General features: G+C 40.9%; 2 long non-coding RNA genes across 3 annotated transcripts; one reads left to right on the forward strand and one right to left on the reverse strand.

Moving 5' to 3' along the window:
* Nucleotides 1-638: 638 nt before the first annotated feature.
* On the reverse strand, nt 639-4,784 carry LOC109145520. The gene is made up of 3 exons (XR_002046927.1): nt 4,699-4,784; nt 2,058-2,138; nt 639-898 (listed from the first exon to the last, which is right to left on the reverse strand). It is a non-coding gene; the product is annotated as an uncharacterized LOC109145520 (long non-coding RNA).
* On the forward strand, nt 2,121-15,170 carry LOC109145518. Of its 2 annotated transcripts, none has more exons than XR_002046921.3 (3): nt 2,121-2,264; nt 4,751-5,006; nt 6,134-15,170. It is a non-coding gene; the product is annotated as an uncharacterized LOC109145518 (long non-coding RNA). The 2 variants fall into 2 exon arrangements; XR_002046922.3 differs by having other exon boundaries at nt 7,187-15,170.
* Nucleotides 15,171-15,642: the final 472 nt, after the last annotated feature.

Genomic DNA, 15,642 nt, shown 5'->3' on the forward strand with positions numbered 1-15,642 from the left:
CCCAAACCAACAGCACTAATTCAAACTAGCCAAGAATAATGTCATTATTCTTCTATTTTCCATCGAGACAACTTTTGATAATTCACAGTTTTGCCACCTGGTAAACTCATTGACATAAAATTGCCCCTTTCTGAGCTATCCCTCTCAGTTAAGTGTGGGTTAATACAGTACTTTCCTGTATATTAAAGAAAAAAAAAGGGAAAAAAAGGAAAAAAACCTGGTTGTGCATAAAAAGTAGTCTTGTAGAAGATAAAAATCTCTAAGAAGGTTACATCTATGACTGCCCTTAATTTCAAGTTATGCAAAGATGCAAAATTACTGAATTCCAGTAGCCTTTCACAAGTGGACAGAAACAGTGTGTGGGGTGTTGCCAAGATGTTCTCAATTATTTCACCTTAGCCATTGCTTCTCTCTTTGGGAGCTAACATCAACTATTCAGATCTAGTGGCTGTCAGTGCTATTACCTGCACTTCTGCAGCCAAAGGCCACCTTCCTTCCTGTTCAAAACCTTACTCACTGGTGGAATTACGCAAGCACAGCGTAATAAGAGGGATCTAATTACATTGTTCCTTTTGGGTAGGGCTTCCCCCCTCTCCAGTCAGAGAATTTTTTTTACAAGATACCTTGTTTGTAGATTTTGTGCCAGTAGAGTTACAAGTCCTTTCTTAGAGTACTGCTGAGTGCAGTTTACTGATGGGTTTATACAATTCCAATGGTTTATTAGCAGTTTGAGGAAAGAGGTGGAAAACTACTGTCATAGCTATGACTTAATATTAAATGACAACATATGAAGATTTTCTGCAAGTTTTGCATGCTCCTTCCTAGTGGCAGGCTTTGTTTCATTGACGTGGCTTCTTTCAGAAATCTTTGCAGCCAGAAGATGGTTCGGGGAATGCACCTACCAAAATCAGACCAGGTTTTGTTTAGATGACTGTTTGGAAAGAGATCCTGCTAAAGCCACCCACAAGATATGATTAGTCCAGCTGACTTTCAGTCTCATTTCCAGTCTGTCCCCAGTAGTCAGAGCAGAATCCACGCATATGTGGGACTAATGCATTTGTCTGTTTGATATTTTGACCAAGCAAATGGAATTTAAAAACATTAATACTAGCTGGAGAGCAAGAGACCAAGGAAATCTTGTAAAGAAAAAATTTCAGTTGTGCCATGTCAAAATTTGTTTAATTTGTTTAGTTGTAGATTAGTGACTGCTTTCCAGGTTGGGTTTTCTCTTTGTTTCACCAAGAATTGAATCAGCTCGCATGCATCTGACTATCACGGGAGTGTTTGGGCTTAGATGAACAGTGTAGTGTGCAGAAAGGCTCTGGATGTGATCAGAGGAAAAGAAAAGAAGTAACTCTGCAAGCTCTGTTGAAAATATTTTTTCTTTTTTTTAGCTGTAACACAAAACTAACATAAAAATTACTGAAATCCATGCAAAGAATATTTGTTTGCACATGCAGATCAGTAGAACAGCATACACTCCATCAACAACAATTTGTTTTAAAGAAGTTTGAAGACTTGGTTTCTGTGTTATGTAGTAAATATTTATTCACTATTCTACTAAGTTACAAAAGGAAAAGAAAATCTACCTTTTTATTGCAATAACCATGGTGATATTCAGAATAATGGTACAGCAAGGGACATAGCAACCTTATATTCTCCAAACAGATTTTATATATATTTTTCAGATTCTATTGCTGTATTAAACTACTGAATATTTAAATGGCCAGGATAGGGAAGGACAAAAAAACCCCCAAATAATCTCTTCTTTATTCAGACTGTAGTTCATATTAGGCCACCTTTCCTGATAGGTTCTTCTTGAGGAAATTGCAAACTGTCATAAGGATCTGCAACCAGAATGGCCTTTCCTGTGGTATCTGTTTTCCCTCCTTCTTTATGAATCCAGTAATAACATAGATAACAGAACAAGCATCTTTCCTTACCATACCCTTGTGAGATAAGGTGGAGCTGTCATTACCATCTGACAGGGAGGGAGAAACCCCAGGGGTAGTTTTGACGTAATAGTGCAGAACATATTTCTCTGCTTAGTGTCTTACCTTCCAAGATAAGGGCTGCTCTCCCACTGCAGTGTAGATTGGTAAGAGGTGATTAACTGTGCTGGAAATTTCTTAAGGTGGCTGAGAGTAAACAGAGAAGAGAAGGATATTTCCTGAATCCACATCAGCCGCAACTAAACCCCTATTACTCTGCTTTACAGAAAGAGGCCTTCCCTCCTGTGGAAAATTTAAAGGGGTACTTTTGAGGTAAGCACATTTCTTTTCTCCCTTCAGGTCAAGAGCTTAGTCCATTTTTTTTTTTTAATTATTTTTATTCCTTTAAAAAAATTATTTTTATTTTTATCATATTGTGACTTTTTTTGACTTCTAGCTATTTTAAGAAAGCCTCGTGTTCAATGTCATGCTTTTCCTGGTGGTTCTGCATTGCCTGACCGACCACTTTCCATATCCATCCCCATTGCAATAAGTGCTCTAAAAGACAAACTGTGAGATAAAACAGGGATGGGAAACCTGCTTTACAGCTGACCACTGTGTCTTTAATCTGGTGTACAGTCTATTTTTCTAACCAATACATGAACCAGTGAAGCTCTGGATGAAAAAGATGTTATAGCCAATGTTTTGAGCAGGGACTGTTTGGGCAGGAATGTGCTGAACACACCCATTGGTCCAGCTTTGCGGGTCAGATGGACAAAGAGATTTCTAACTCAGTGTTTTCAAGTGTGAGGCAGTCCTGGCCCCACCAAGCAGACCTTGAGGAGCCAGGAGATTTTGTGGCTCTCGTCTCCAAGGTGAGACCACAGCTGGACAAGGAGTTTAATAAAATCAGGTTTGGAATTTGTGGCACTAAATGTGTCACTCATGGACCTGGAACACAGATGTTCACCACGAGCACCCAGTCCAGGAAAAGCAAGGTCTTGCTAACACAGACATGTGTGGACAGCCCCGAGCTCCTGTGAGCCATGTGTTGGAGCGGTGCCACGTGGCTGTGTTGCCATGACTTTATTTTCAATCTAACAAACCCAGCCTGTGAGCACAGGGCTTCCCAGGCCAAGCACAGCACCCTGCTAGCACAGGTCTCCACCTCCCCAGTAACATCCAGCCTCCTCCAAACTGAGCTGGATCTGCAGTTGGATCTGCTTATTCACCTCCATGGACACGTGTCTAAATGACTTCCCAGAAACCACAGAGCAGTTGCTGGAACAGGAGAGATTTATTCTCATTCATCAGACCAGGAAAGTGCTCTGCATAATGCAAAATGGAAGGAAAACAATTTCCTAGTCTTAATCCCACGCCTTAATCACTCTTTTAGCCTTTACAGTTGCAGTTTAAGTTTTCCTAACCTTCAGAGGGGCAGAGGAAAACAAATTTACTGCCAATTCCAGTTTAAGCCTTATTTTTTTTTCAGAAATATAATCATGCTCTTGAAAGCCAACAAAACTGCACTTTATATTAAAACGATATTATGTCTTGGTACTCCAGGCAACCCTTCAGCAAGATTTTCTGATCCATATTTAAGATCAGACAAGGGCAGGCAGTGTCAGGTGAGAACAGTGTTCAGCCACATCAAAAGGCTTCAGTCACAGTGAATTTTGATCACAAAAATAATTACACCTGCTTGTGTCCTGTACCTCAGAAACCTTACTCTCATACCACTTTGCTCTGTCAATAATCAGACCAAATAAGCTCATATGGCAATTCTTCATCCATGTTATACTTCCAAGTACATATACTTCCAAGTACATATTTGTTACATGCATTTCTCAGAGGTCAATGATTTATTAAGCATTCACCTTGTGGCATTTACATCAGTACCCTATAATAATGATGTGCAAGCACACTTTTACAAGACTTTCATGGGACACCACAAATAATATAATGGAATGAATCAAGCAAGTGATGACAATTAGTTAAGTAACGCAAGAACATCTGCTGTAACTTGCAGTTCAAGCAAAATATGAGGTGGAAAAGGCCAGTAGTATTAGGTCATCTCATGGGACAAGAATGTTTATAATACACTAATTGTGAAGTATTTCCTATAGATGTTACACAAATTCATCTGAAGAGCATCTCATTTCATAGCAAACTTTGCTGCCTTTGGAAGTTCTCACAGCTTTGCCTCCTGTTAAACCATCTTTGCTCATGTGATGTAATAGTCTATTCTCAGGAATTAAATGCATATTCTTTCCTTGAGGTAGGAAGATGAGTAACTTTCCATGAATCAAGCTGATGAGAAAATTTCCCTGAGGGAAAGCATTGTCCATTTACCTCAGCTTTATTTAAAAAAGAAGAAAAAAACCAGGTTACATCTACCCATTGCAATCCAACAGGCAGTGCTCCCACGTCCAAGCTGATTGTGGCCTAAAATGTTAACCTGGACAGGAAGACGTGCTGGATTTAACCACAGACTCATGAGCAGTTCTTATTACTGACAATGCAATTGCCAGTACATGCAGAAGTCTTAGACAGGCACAGGTCAGGAATTTCTAATGAAGTCTAGAGAGGAGTACAACTTTCTGCAACACCCACTCCCAGGGTTCATTCTTAAACCCAAAATATGCTACTTTCAACAGTTTAATCTTTGCCACTCACCTGAGCACCACAGAGAGAAACAGGAATCCCAAACCCATACACGTTGTCTCAAAGGAGAGATGATTAGCTCCATGGTTTTAAAAATACTTACCTGGTGTTTTTATGGTTTTTTGGTTTTTTTTAATATTTTCTCTCTTCTTCAGCCTGATGCAGCAAACATGCTTGACCTGACTGCTAGTGACACCTCCCTGTGCATTTCTGCAGTCCCTAAGAAAGGCAACAGTGTGCTCAGGTGTTACCAACAGGTGACTGAACTTGTGAGGCACAAAGGCAAAGATGACTCAGAAGTTTTGTCCAAGTGGAGAAGGGAGCAGGAACCTACAGGTACCACTGCTTCCACACAAACACCTCCCAGCCAAAACCATCTGTGGACCTGCTCTGTGTCCCTGGCTCCTGAAGGTAAAGACCAATCCTAAATATGCTCCTCTTACCCCCAGATTTTTTACAGCCAGAAGAGCACGCTGTTCCCTTGCTAGTGTAATAAATTGAATTAGCGTGACTAATTTAACAAAATTTGGTTGGTTTCCTCAGAAGCTGGGTTCGTTTTCCAGTGCAGGATCCATACCCTGTGTGGGGACAGCCCCTGGCTGTGTGTGTCCTTGGTGGGTCTCCACCAGCCAGGGTCACAGGCGCTCACATGCCCACGGGGCTGCATGCAGCCACAAGCTCTCCTCCGACCACGTAGGAGCTCCCATCCCATGGCAACGGGGCACAAACAGGAGTGTTCTGGGTGGCTGTTTGCAGGTTGTGGCTGGCAGTTGCCATGGTGCCTGGCAGGCAGGTGAGAGAAACCCTTCTGAGGGGCACTGCCAGCAGCTGGCTGCTCCTACCCGCCTGGCACGCAAGGTTTCCCTTCCCACCCTCTGCCCGGAGAGCAAAGGAGGTTGAATGGACACACACAGGTGTGTGTTTGGCCACGTGGCAGCAGCATCCTGCAGAGGCAGGTGCCAAAGGAAGGTGGCATTTCTGTTGGCTTGCATTTTGGATACGCTCTGCTGTCAGTCGAGCACGCACCTTCTGCCAGGAGGACAACGGCAGCGCTGTTCCTCCCACGTGGTGGAAATCCTTCTGCACAGTAACAAATGCTGCTTTCCTTGTATCTCCTGCCGGTGCTTCTGAGAAAGCCTTGGTATCCTGCTTTACTCAGAAATGTAGCATGGTCCACACATCAAAATTAGATGTTCTTGGAATGCTGCTTTGTATAAGTACGTGTTGAAAAAAGGCCCAGAGACAGCTTGTTTGCAAACCTGGGGTTTTGCTTTGTTCTGAGTTTTAAGGACAGGACTGACACTGAAAGCCATCCTGTCCCAACCTGCAAATAAATTCCTTTCAAAGTGAATAATCAGTATCACTAACCCCACTGAATTTCCATGGTGATGCCGACCATGGGGGTGTGACAAACCCATTTGCCTTATTTCAAAGCGACCCCTTTCAACACCACCCAACAATCACAATCTGCCAAGGTACAGATTGTACTCTCCCTCTGAAGATCCTCTCACCACCTCTCTCTCCTTTTTTACATGCAGTTCTTCTCGGCCTAGATGGCCTTTGACGATTTCTGGGAGAAGGAATGAGAGAATTTTGGATGCCTCTGAATTTTATGAATCAGCCTGGCAAGTTACTGGGAAAAGCATTCTCCTTCAGATTGAATTAGAGTTGACCATAGCAACAGGATATCTCAAAATGTGTTTGTCAATTAAGAAAGGAGCAAAACACTTCAGATTAACCTGGATGATTTGTTTTAATTGAAAAATTATTCATTTTATATTTGGATTTGTAAAACCTTTGATCCACTTGCCCTTCTTTAAGAAGTATAAAAGAGAGTATAAAAACAATGCCTTTCTAGGAAAGGAAATTTTCCTGCAGAAAAGTGTCCCAAGTTTAATTTTATAGATTAAAATATTTGAACTGTAAAAAAATTGATCCAACCTTAAAAGCACATTTGGTCTTCTCAGCATTTCTCAGTATAAATAGAAAAGAAATTAAATAGTATTTCTATCTCTATATCCTCTGGATTACTTAAGAGCTCAAGAGGTAATGAGAACATTCTTCTGGCTGTGTTTTAGGGTCTAACCTGCAGCAAACTTTTGCTGAGCTGCCAGTGCTCTTGTCTCAACAACGTTCTGTTTGAGTGAACTTATTCCAGGTATACACCACCACACTTTGAAGAGCATAAGGCCTTAAAATCAATGTCTGCTTTGTGTTCCTGTGACAATGGTTTACGGTTGCCAAAACCACAGTCCTTTTCCACAATATAAGTAAAAATTGGACATGCAGGATTAAGATTAGATCCCATTCCCTTTCCCTTTGGCTCTTGTAAAGAGCAGGCGTTTGGAAGAAAAAGGAGGAATCAGGAGTCTAGGAATCAGGAAAAGAGATAACATGTCCTTAGTGGGGGAAGAAATACAAAACCTGGATTTCCAGTGTGATAGCAAGCAGCCTTCTGAGTCAACAGTGTCAAAAATCCCTGTGTTTCACAAAGGGAAAAGGGCATTTGCCAGAAAGTCTGTCCAGAACATCATGTTTTCCTGTGAATCTGTGCCCCACAAGTTCAAACCCATCTGTGATCTTCTGTCCAGACACACTGACCAGGTGCTCTGCTGGTGACGGTCAGAGGAGCTTCCCAATCATCAGATCCTCATTTCCACATGCTGGTGAGGCCAGAGCTGTGCTTCCTTGGGAGGCGGTGACACAGGGGTGACACGGATTTCACCGCGGGATTAACGCAGCAGTCAGGTGCACGAATAACCAGCGGCTCAGCACACCCTGCTCAGCACACACAGGCGTAAACAGCCCTACCAAGGGGTTCCAGTCAGCAGGACTGCCTTGTCAAGGGGGAATAAACCCACTGCTAACAACAGGTTTACTCGTGGCACTGCGTTGTACAAGCTGCAGGAAATTGCTGACGTTATGCAACGAGTCTCGTCAGAGCCATGAAACCGACCGTGCTCTGTGTCAATTTACTTTTATCCCTGCTCATCAAAGGCAGAATGAGGTGTCATTATTTCCAGCGTAGGACAGAGGTGAGAAAAGTGCCTTGGACAGAACTAACAAACAGGAAAATGAAGCTTCCCTTGTTCTTTTTTGTTTTGTTTTGGTTTGGTTTTTTGTTAGATAGTCATGCCACAAAGCACTGCGTAAGATTTGTGTTTTCCAGCCAATAACATCTTAAACCACAAAACCTACTGATTTTGTGGAAAACACAAGTTAGGGCACTAAAGGATTTTTTGACCTGTTCTTTAAAATAAAACATGTTAATCAGCAGTGTCAACAAATCAAACAGATTGATGCTTTCTGCTGTTTTAAATCTTTAGGGTTTTTAAAGTCACCGTGCCATCAATTTTCCTTTCCTTTTATAATTAAAAAATAAAGTGATTAGAAATATAAGGTATTCACTTAGAATATATTCACTCTTTTTTTTTTCTTTTTTTCAAGAGAATCATTTCCTGTTGGCAGGACGGTTTGAAGCTCTGAGTTGCAGAATATTAAAACAAATGTGGCCTTCCCTGGTTAGTTCACTAGGAGCCCAGTTTGTGAAAACTTTCCTATTTGGCTGCTTATAATGCCTCTTTCAGCACAGTCCTAATTATTGGGTCAAATAGCTGCTGTTATCATATAGATGTCTTCACAATTTTGATAGAAACTATAACAACTTAAACACATTTTTCCAAATACACTGAACAGAACTGTGAAGGCATTTTCTGTGCTGTGAACTTTCTGGCTTTTGTGGGGTTAATTTTTTTTAATTACTTTTAATCTGCTACATTTTTATCTTTCCTTTACTGTGTTGTTACGTTAGTCTTTAAAAGCTGGTGATAAAACTCCAACAGTTTTCAACAAAAGAGAAAGAAGAAAAAAAAGAAAAAAAAAATTTAAAAATTGCATTGGTTCCAGACGACCAGAAGGCAAAAAGTGTTGGTGGTCCTTTTCCCTTTGGTCCTACAAGGAAACAAGAGTTTTTATTTCTGTTTAAATGCTTAGAAGGGGGGAATTAGTCTATCAAATACAATCTCATAACACAGTTTTGGAAGGGGTTGTAAGGAAATGACATTTCTATTGGCATTTTGGGGGCTACTGAAAACATGGATCATTACAGTAATGTCTAAAATATATATTTGAGAACTTCTAGATGTTTATTATTCACCCGAAGTACCACACCATAATACCAAAATGAGCATTTTTCATCACAAAAATTTGTGTATTGTGGACTGTGCAGCACAGCACAACCAGACTTTCTCAGTATTAGATCTGTTTCTGTTTGGGCTTAGATATTTTTGGGAGAGGAAGGAAAAGAAGGAAAGGAAGGAAGGAAGGAAGGAAGGAAGGAAGGAATAGAAACATTAAGACAATAATAAACAATAACATCAGAAAAGCCCTCTAAGATCGAGTCCAACCATTAACCATTACAGCACTGAACCATTACAGATGACCATGGCTCCTTGCAACATCAAGGAGGTTTATGGTGCTGTCCATTGTGAACAAAGACTGACAGATCCAGCTGTCTGAAAGACTGCAGAGGTATAGATGTAGTCTTACATAAAGTATCTGTACAGATGTGGGCTGGGAAGTATTTCCAAAAGAAGCTGCAACTTACCTTGGTGCCAAATCCATTCTCCCCAGAGAAGACACAGCTCCATTTTTGTATTTCAGACTCAATTGATTCAGATTGTGATCCATTGCTACTCCTCCCCACAGCAGTCTAATTAAGTTTTTGATGGAATTCTGTGAATTCAAGGTGGGGGATCCTGTCATCCAAGTCAAAGGCTGACAGCTTAACTCCACTGACCTGATTATGATGATATTTACAATGGTTTAGAACCCACTTTTGCAACACAGGTACTCTCACTCTTATATTGCAACTGCTACTTTTGGCTTTAATGGCAGATTAATTTCTGATCTATGAATACATTTGTGGATGTGTGCTGTGTACACATATACATCTAAAAACCCATTTTTTGAAGCCCACTGGAAAGATGAGTGGGACGATCACTCTCTTCCTCTTCCTAGGTGCTGGGTCAGGGCTTTGTTCCAGAATCAAAACCTCCTGGTTCCTGAGAAGCAGCAGTGACGAATTGATTCTGTTCAGGAAAGCTGACTCAGAGTCTGCACTTTTTCTTTTTTTGCTAATAGAATCTAAATTGCAGTGAATCAGAGGAGTTAAGTGGAATGAGACAAAAGGAAAGACTTGAGTCAGTCAGATGCTGCAGTCAGTGTGGCTCACCTTGAGCTGGTACTTTACAAAAGACTTTAAAACACAGGGAAGTTATTTTGTTCTTTGGTGACAGTGCAGTGCATCTTTTCCGTTCTCTGGCTGCTGTGCATGCTATAGGCTGTGGAGTTGATAATAGGAGTAGATGGTGAAAAGCCCATGCTTCTCCAAAAATGGATTTGCTTGGGTAAAAAACTGCGTTCTGGCAACACATGTGGGCTTATTTATTGTCAGTGTTTCTAAAGATGCCAGTCAAGGTCACAAGATTCAGTCACTCGTGTGCAAATCCATCTGGAATGACACATCCTCTGTCGAACCACCTCCTGTGAAATTCGATGTGAGCAACACTAAGGATCATGTCAGAGATGGGAAGAGATGAAATGACTCTCCCCGAGGCATGGAGTTGCCTGCTGCTTTCCCTAACACCACGTCTGTCATGCAGCAGGTAAAAAAAGGAGTTAAACCCAACAGTGTTGCTGAGGCATCTCTTGGCACAGAGGCATCTGGCTGGACACTGAACATTCTCCACCTGGATTAGACATCTTGGTTCTTTAAATTAGATTTAAAAAGTGTTACCTTCACTGGATTCGCATAAAATTGGTAACTCTCCATCATTTCCAGAGCAATACTCTCGTAGCTGCATCTCGTGGCACACAGAGTCTGGGAGGGCTCTGCCTGCTCCAAGTGGCTCTGTGCTCTGCTCAGACAGGAGGCTGATGAAATCAACCTTTAATGGGTCACACTGAATATGTGTTGGTGCCTTAATCATGCCCATTTGTGGGTCACAGGAATCCTGGGCTGAATGCTAGGTAAAAACTCCTGTTGTTGTTTTGTATTTATCCTGCAGGGTCACATGTACATTTACAGCTTGTTCCTTAAGACCTAGCTATGCCACAACTAGATTTTTTAAATCTACTCTATGCTAAAAGCACCAAATAAATGGGTGCTTAAACATGGGACATTTTCATCTGCTGCTACCTAGACCCTCTTTTCACTTTCACAGAACAAGACTCTGGTCTGAATTCCTAAGTAAAATTCTGTTTTTGCTGTGGCAAGCTTCCTTTTTTTCATACACCAAGGGAAACACTGCATTAGGCCAAATGACTCAATGTTGTTTGGGAAAATGTATAACTACTAAGGGCACTTGTTATGAAAGTTCATCTGATTAAAGCTGGTTAGGAAGCAAATCTAAGGATGAAAGGAGGCTTTTGTGAACTTTTCTCTGAAAGCACATTAATCCTTAATAAGATATGGTGTGATACAGAGCATGTTGCTGGTTTGACCTGTCGTAACACTTCTGAGATTATTCAAGGGATGAGTTTGTCAACAACAATCTGTAATCTTCTATTTATAGGCAGAGTTCAAATGGATTTTATTGTGTTCCTCCTCACCTTCCCTTCTCTAAAAGCCCAGGGGCCAAAAAAGGAAAAACACTTGTGTGGTATTAGTGGAACTTGCCATGAGTGACAATTTCACTTTCTTTCCAAGTCATATCCCAAAGCAAACTCTGCGACCTGCCAAAGCCTAGTCCTTAGCAAACCACTGGTGGTACTGCTACAGGGGGAGGAAACACCAGTGGTGAAAAGCCTATGTCCAAACAGAAACTTTCCCTATCATGAAGGGAGCAGTGGACAAAAATTTCTCTCAGCAGCTGAACATCTGATCTGAATTCTTGCTTTCCAGACCATTTAATCCATGCACAGATGGGCAAATGCCTCATTCCATTTAATGAACTCTTCCCTGCCTCTGTGCAGGATACAGAACCATCTGCATTGTTTATTTATATATCTTCCCTATTTTCTCTGTTTGCCAAATATTTTTTTTCCCTCTGTCTTTTTGCCTTCAGTGGTGTCATAATCCCAGCTCTTAGATTGAACTCTATCTCTTTATCTAGTCAAGACAATTTTCTCTGCCTATAAATTTCATGAAAAGCTCATAGAAAGTTTCTTGCACTAGTCCTCTAGCTAACTCAGCCTGGGGTCACCACGGAGCAAGAACAGGACCAGAATATTGTAGGTTTATATGTGAATTTTATTGTAATTTGCAGAGATAAGGTTCACAATATCATCTTCCAGATATAAATTTGATACAGACACTCTAGACCCGGGTGGAACTGAAAAAGAAGACACTCTGGATTTTTACATATTAACTAATCTTTCATAGGTTCTCTCATTGCCCTTGCCTGTGGGCAAAAAGATGAGAGGAGCTGTAATTGGGTTAATCCTCTGTATTGTGCTAACAGGCATAGGAAAACACATCCTGCTCCAAGATACCTAAATAAACTCCATTTATGATGTTCTGACTCTGCAGCCAGATTTTTTAAAACATGACATGTCTTTGGGGATAATGCTATCAAAATAGCTCATCCTTCTCTCAAAAGGAGAAAATTCCTGCTGGCTTGCTGCTAATCCAAGGTTTGCATGTACCTTTGCACGATTTATTTAGTACTGGGATCTGCCCCTTCCGAGTCACCTTCTCTTCACTTCACATTTTCATCCTTTTAGCCATATTTTGTGTCTTACAGACAGTTTATACACCTTGGGATTAACCCACTATGATGTCTTCCATCCCTAAATGTACTGCTACAGCTAATTTTGATCCTGAGCCTGTAGAGATTGAAGTTTCCTTGCTCTCCCCACTGCCAAATTCTCTTTATCATTAATTTATTCCAGCTTTGCCTTCTAAGAGGAGGCTTGACACTTTCTTGCCCATGAATCGTCTTCCTTCATTGCACTTTTACTTTTCTTCTAAAGCCCTGTGTAAACACTTCCTCCAGAGGTTATTCAGGAAATGTTCAACCAAGCCTGCAGAACATTACAGATTTCCTCCATAGAAGTGTCAATAATTCTTGAACTCATTGCTGATGGTTTTTTTTTCCCGCCAGAAAAAAACCCGTTCAAACTGATGTCTTTCAGGTATGATCATGGTGCTTCAGAACTACAAAATAAGAACATGCAAAGGCTGGATTTTCTCCCAGACTTGCATGCTGATTACATTATTACACCTAGAGATCCAATTCTTTATTTCTCGCCAGGGAATTGAGAAGTCTCCTCTCCTTTTACTGGTGAAAGAACAAAACTGTGGAGTGAGTTATGTTTAATATTGAATTTGTGTATGTAAAGACAGATTGAGGATGCCAAACATGAAATTACACCAGATGTCCTCTGTGAACACAACTGGTTTATTACACAAATCCAGAGTTCTTTCACTGCAGTTCTAAGAGCTTATACTGAAATCTAAATTTCAGCAAAATTCCTTGTGCATATGCAAACTTGTGTGTAGAAACTGGTTCCAGGCAACTCCCAGTGTTGCATCCTTGTTAGCCATTTGAGGTTTTCTTCAGAGATGGTGGGATAGGAGCAGTGGCTTGGATTTTGGATGCAACCTTTCGAGATTTTCCTCTGGTTGAGATCTCATTTATCATTGTACTTTTATACATATTTTGTGTACAAAACCTGTTGTCTTTCCTGAGGCTTACTCTGGCTGGTAATATTTAGCTGCAGATCAATTTAGCCTGTTTGGAAGACTTAAACTGAAGGTTTGGGTCCACATTTGACAGTGCTCACAACCTTACAAGCTCTTTTGAGGGCTTACACCTCCAGTTTTATTACCATTTACAAGTCTGGGAACCTTTGTAAGGTCTCATACATCTCCAAATGGCATCTCAGCCGGCAAAGTGGTACTCTAGGTTCTGATATCTTCAGGGCAGCTCTGATAGCTTCCTGGTTCAGATTCAAGTTTAGTGGTGTTTATTTCTGTGTCTCAATAGGAGCCTTTTGGCCAGGAAAATAAAAATCCTTCATCCCACACTTCTATTAAGGACACTGTTTTCAATTGTTTGTAGTTGATTTCATCTTTCCTGTGATATTTTGGCTTCCATTGCTGACTTTACTGGAAGCAGATTCCAGCTAGCTGATTCAGACATGGGAACATTACAGCTTTAAGGGAAGACACATGGTTCATTTCTTCTTTTTGAGGAAAACTGTCAGTGCAATCCCTAAATTCAAAGGTGATATTGTGGTTGGATTCACAACTCTTGGTACTCTAAATTCAGGCCTTCTTTGAAAACAAGTTAATGTGTTGAAAAGCTAATTCTGAAAATCTAACCATGAAATTACAGGGGAAATATTTTTTTAGCCACTTATTTAATGGGTTTTGTTCTGACAGATTTCCTGCATTTCCCCTATGATTTACTAGGTTTTACGGATACTCCAACCTTCAGACAAATCTGTCAGCTCTGCTCCTACAGGCTGAATCTCTGGTTTGAATCTCCCAAAACTGTTTGAATACCATCAGTCTTGTGATTAATACTCATTCTGACATGGGATTTTTTGACTCCTGCATCCTTTTCTTAACCCAGCTCTATCTGTGTGCCTGGTTACTTGATGCAAACTTTCTAGAGCATCTTTCACTGCTTCCCTGCTGTGGTGCCAGGCCTTGACAAGAGGTAGGGAGGGGAAAGGAACATCTTCCTATTGTGTGACCTGTTTCCTCCTCTGCAGTAGCCTGCCTTAATTGTGTGCCATGTTTGGCCTAATGCATCTTCTGTGATTAACAGGAGTAAGTCTTGGCTTGAGCTTGTGCCTGTAGGGCCCCTTGCAATTATCATCAGGCACCCACAAGTCTTGCCAACTTTGCAAAAATGTATGTTACACAAATCTCAGGCCCCAAAAGAATCTGTTCTCTTCCCTTCCTTGTTTTTCCTTTCATTTTTTGGTAGCAATTCAGTTACCATTGTCTGTTTCTCCCGAAGAAACCAATTTTTCACATCTTACACTCTACTACTTTGCAAAGTGAACACTGTTGAGCAGAAGGCACAAAAAAGTCCTTGAGCTGACATTGCAGAATGATTTCTGGTCTCCTTTTCTCTGTGCTCCCTTTCAAAATAATTTTTTCCAGGCACTGTATTTTCCCAAGTGCTTCTGGGCTGTTTTGCTTGCTTAGTCTGCTCCAGCAGATAAAACCTCCTTTCTTCAAGATTTCTGGTACTAGAACAGAATGGAAGCAGAATCCACTCAAATATTTCACATTCATTGAGAAGACATTCTGCTGGACTTGAAGAAATTTGAGATGTTTTGGTGAAATTAGCTATGATTTGACTTGAGTCATAGACCTCTGAAGAGCTTTCTCTGCACATGTAAGTAAAATATAATTTTCTTGCTCACTTCCTCAAGTGCAGTGTGCAGTAAAACAGCATTTTTCACATGGTTGTGACTTGCAGACACAGTGACTTGAGACACAACTGTGCTCCCCAGTCCCACAACTGGAGAACAAAGTTAAAAACTTCCTGCTGAAAGGTTTAGTGATCCAAAACTTAGGTGCTAAAGTACCTGATCTCTAACGTGTTACCTTTATTTCAGGACTCACAGAGGACTGTGTGAGGTATCCAGTCTGTCTACAAATGGACAAATGGTTTGAGAAGAGATGATGGCTTCATAGGGAGTCTGAGACGTGGAGTCACACTAAAGAAGGAGAGATAATCATGGACAGTGAAAAAAGCTGACATGAACTATGGAAACGAGGGGTCTGTCTGAGACCTCACCATTCGCAGTCATCAACATTTTACTCAGATTTTTTACTCAATTTTACTGACCTCTTGTCTGTGTAGAACTTAACCACAACACCGAAAAATCAGGTTCAGTACAGTCTCTTCTCTAGCATACATCTCCTTGCTTCCTTTCAAACTGTAGTAACTATCAAATAACAGAATCATAACATAGATTAAGTTGGAAAAGGCCCTTAAGATCAGTGAGTCCAACCATTGACCCAGCCCAACACTAAAGTCAAGTGCCACATCCACATCTTTTACATCCTTCCAGATATGGT

Source organism: Corvus cornix, chromosome Z, assembly GCF_000738735.6.
Source record: "Corvus cornix cornix isolate S_Up_H32 chromosome Z, ASM73873v5, whole genome shotgun sequence".
NCBI classification, from domain to species: Eukaryota; Metazoa; Chordata; class Aves; order Passeriformes; family Corvidae; genus Corvus; species Corvus cornix.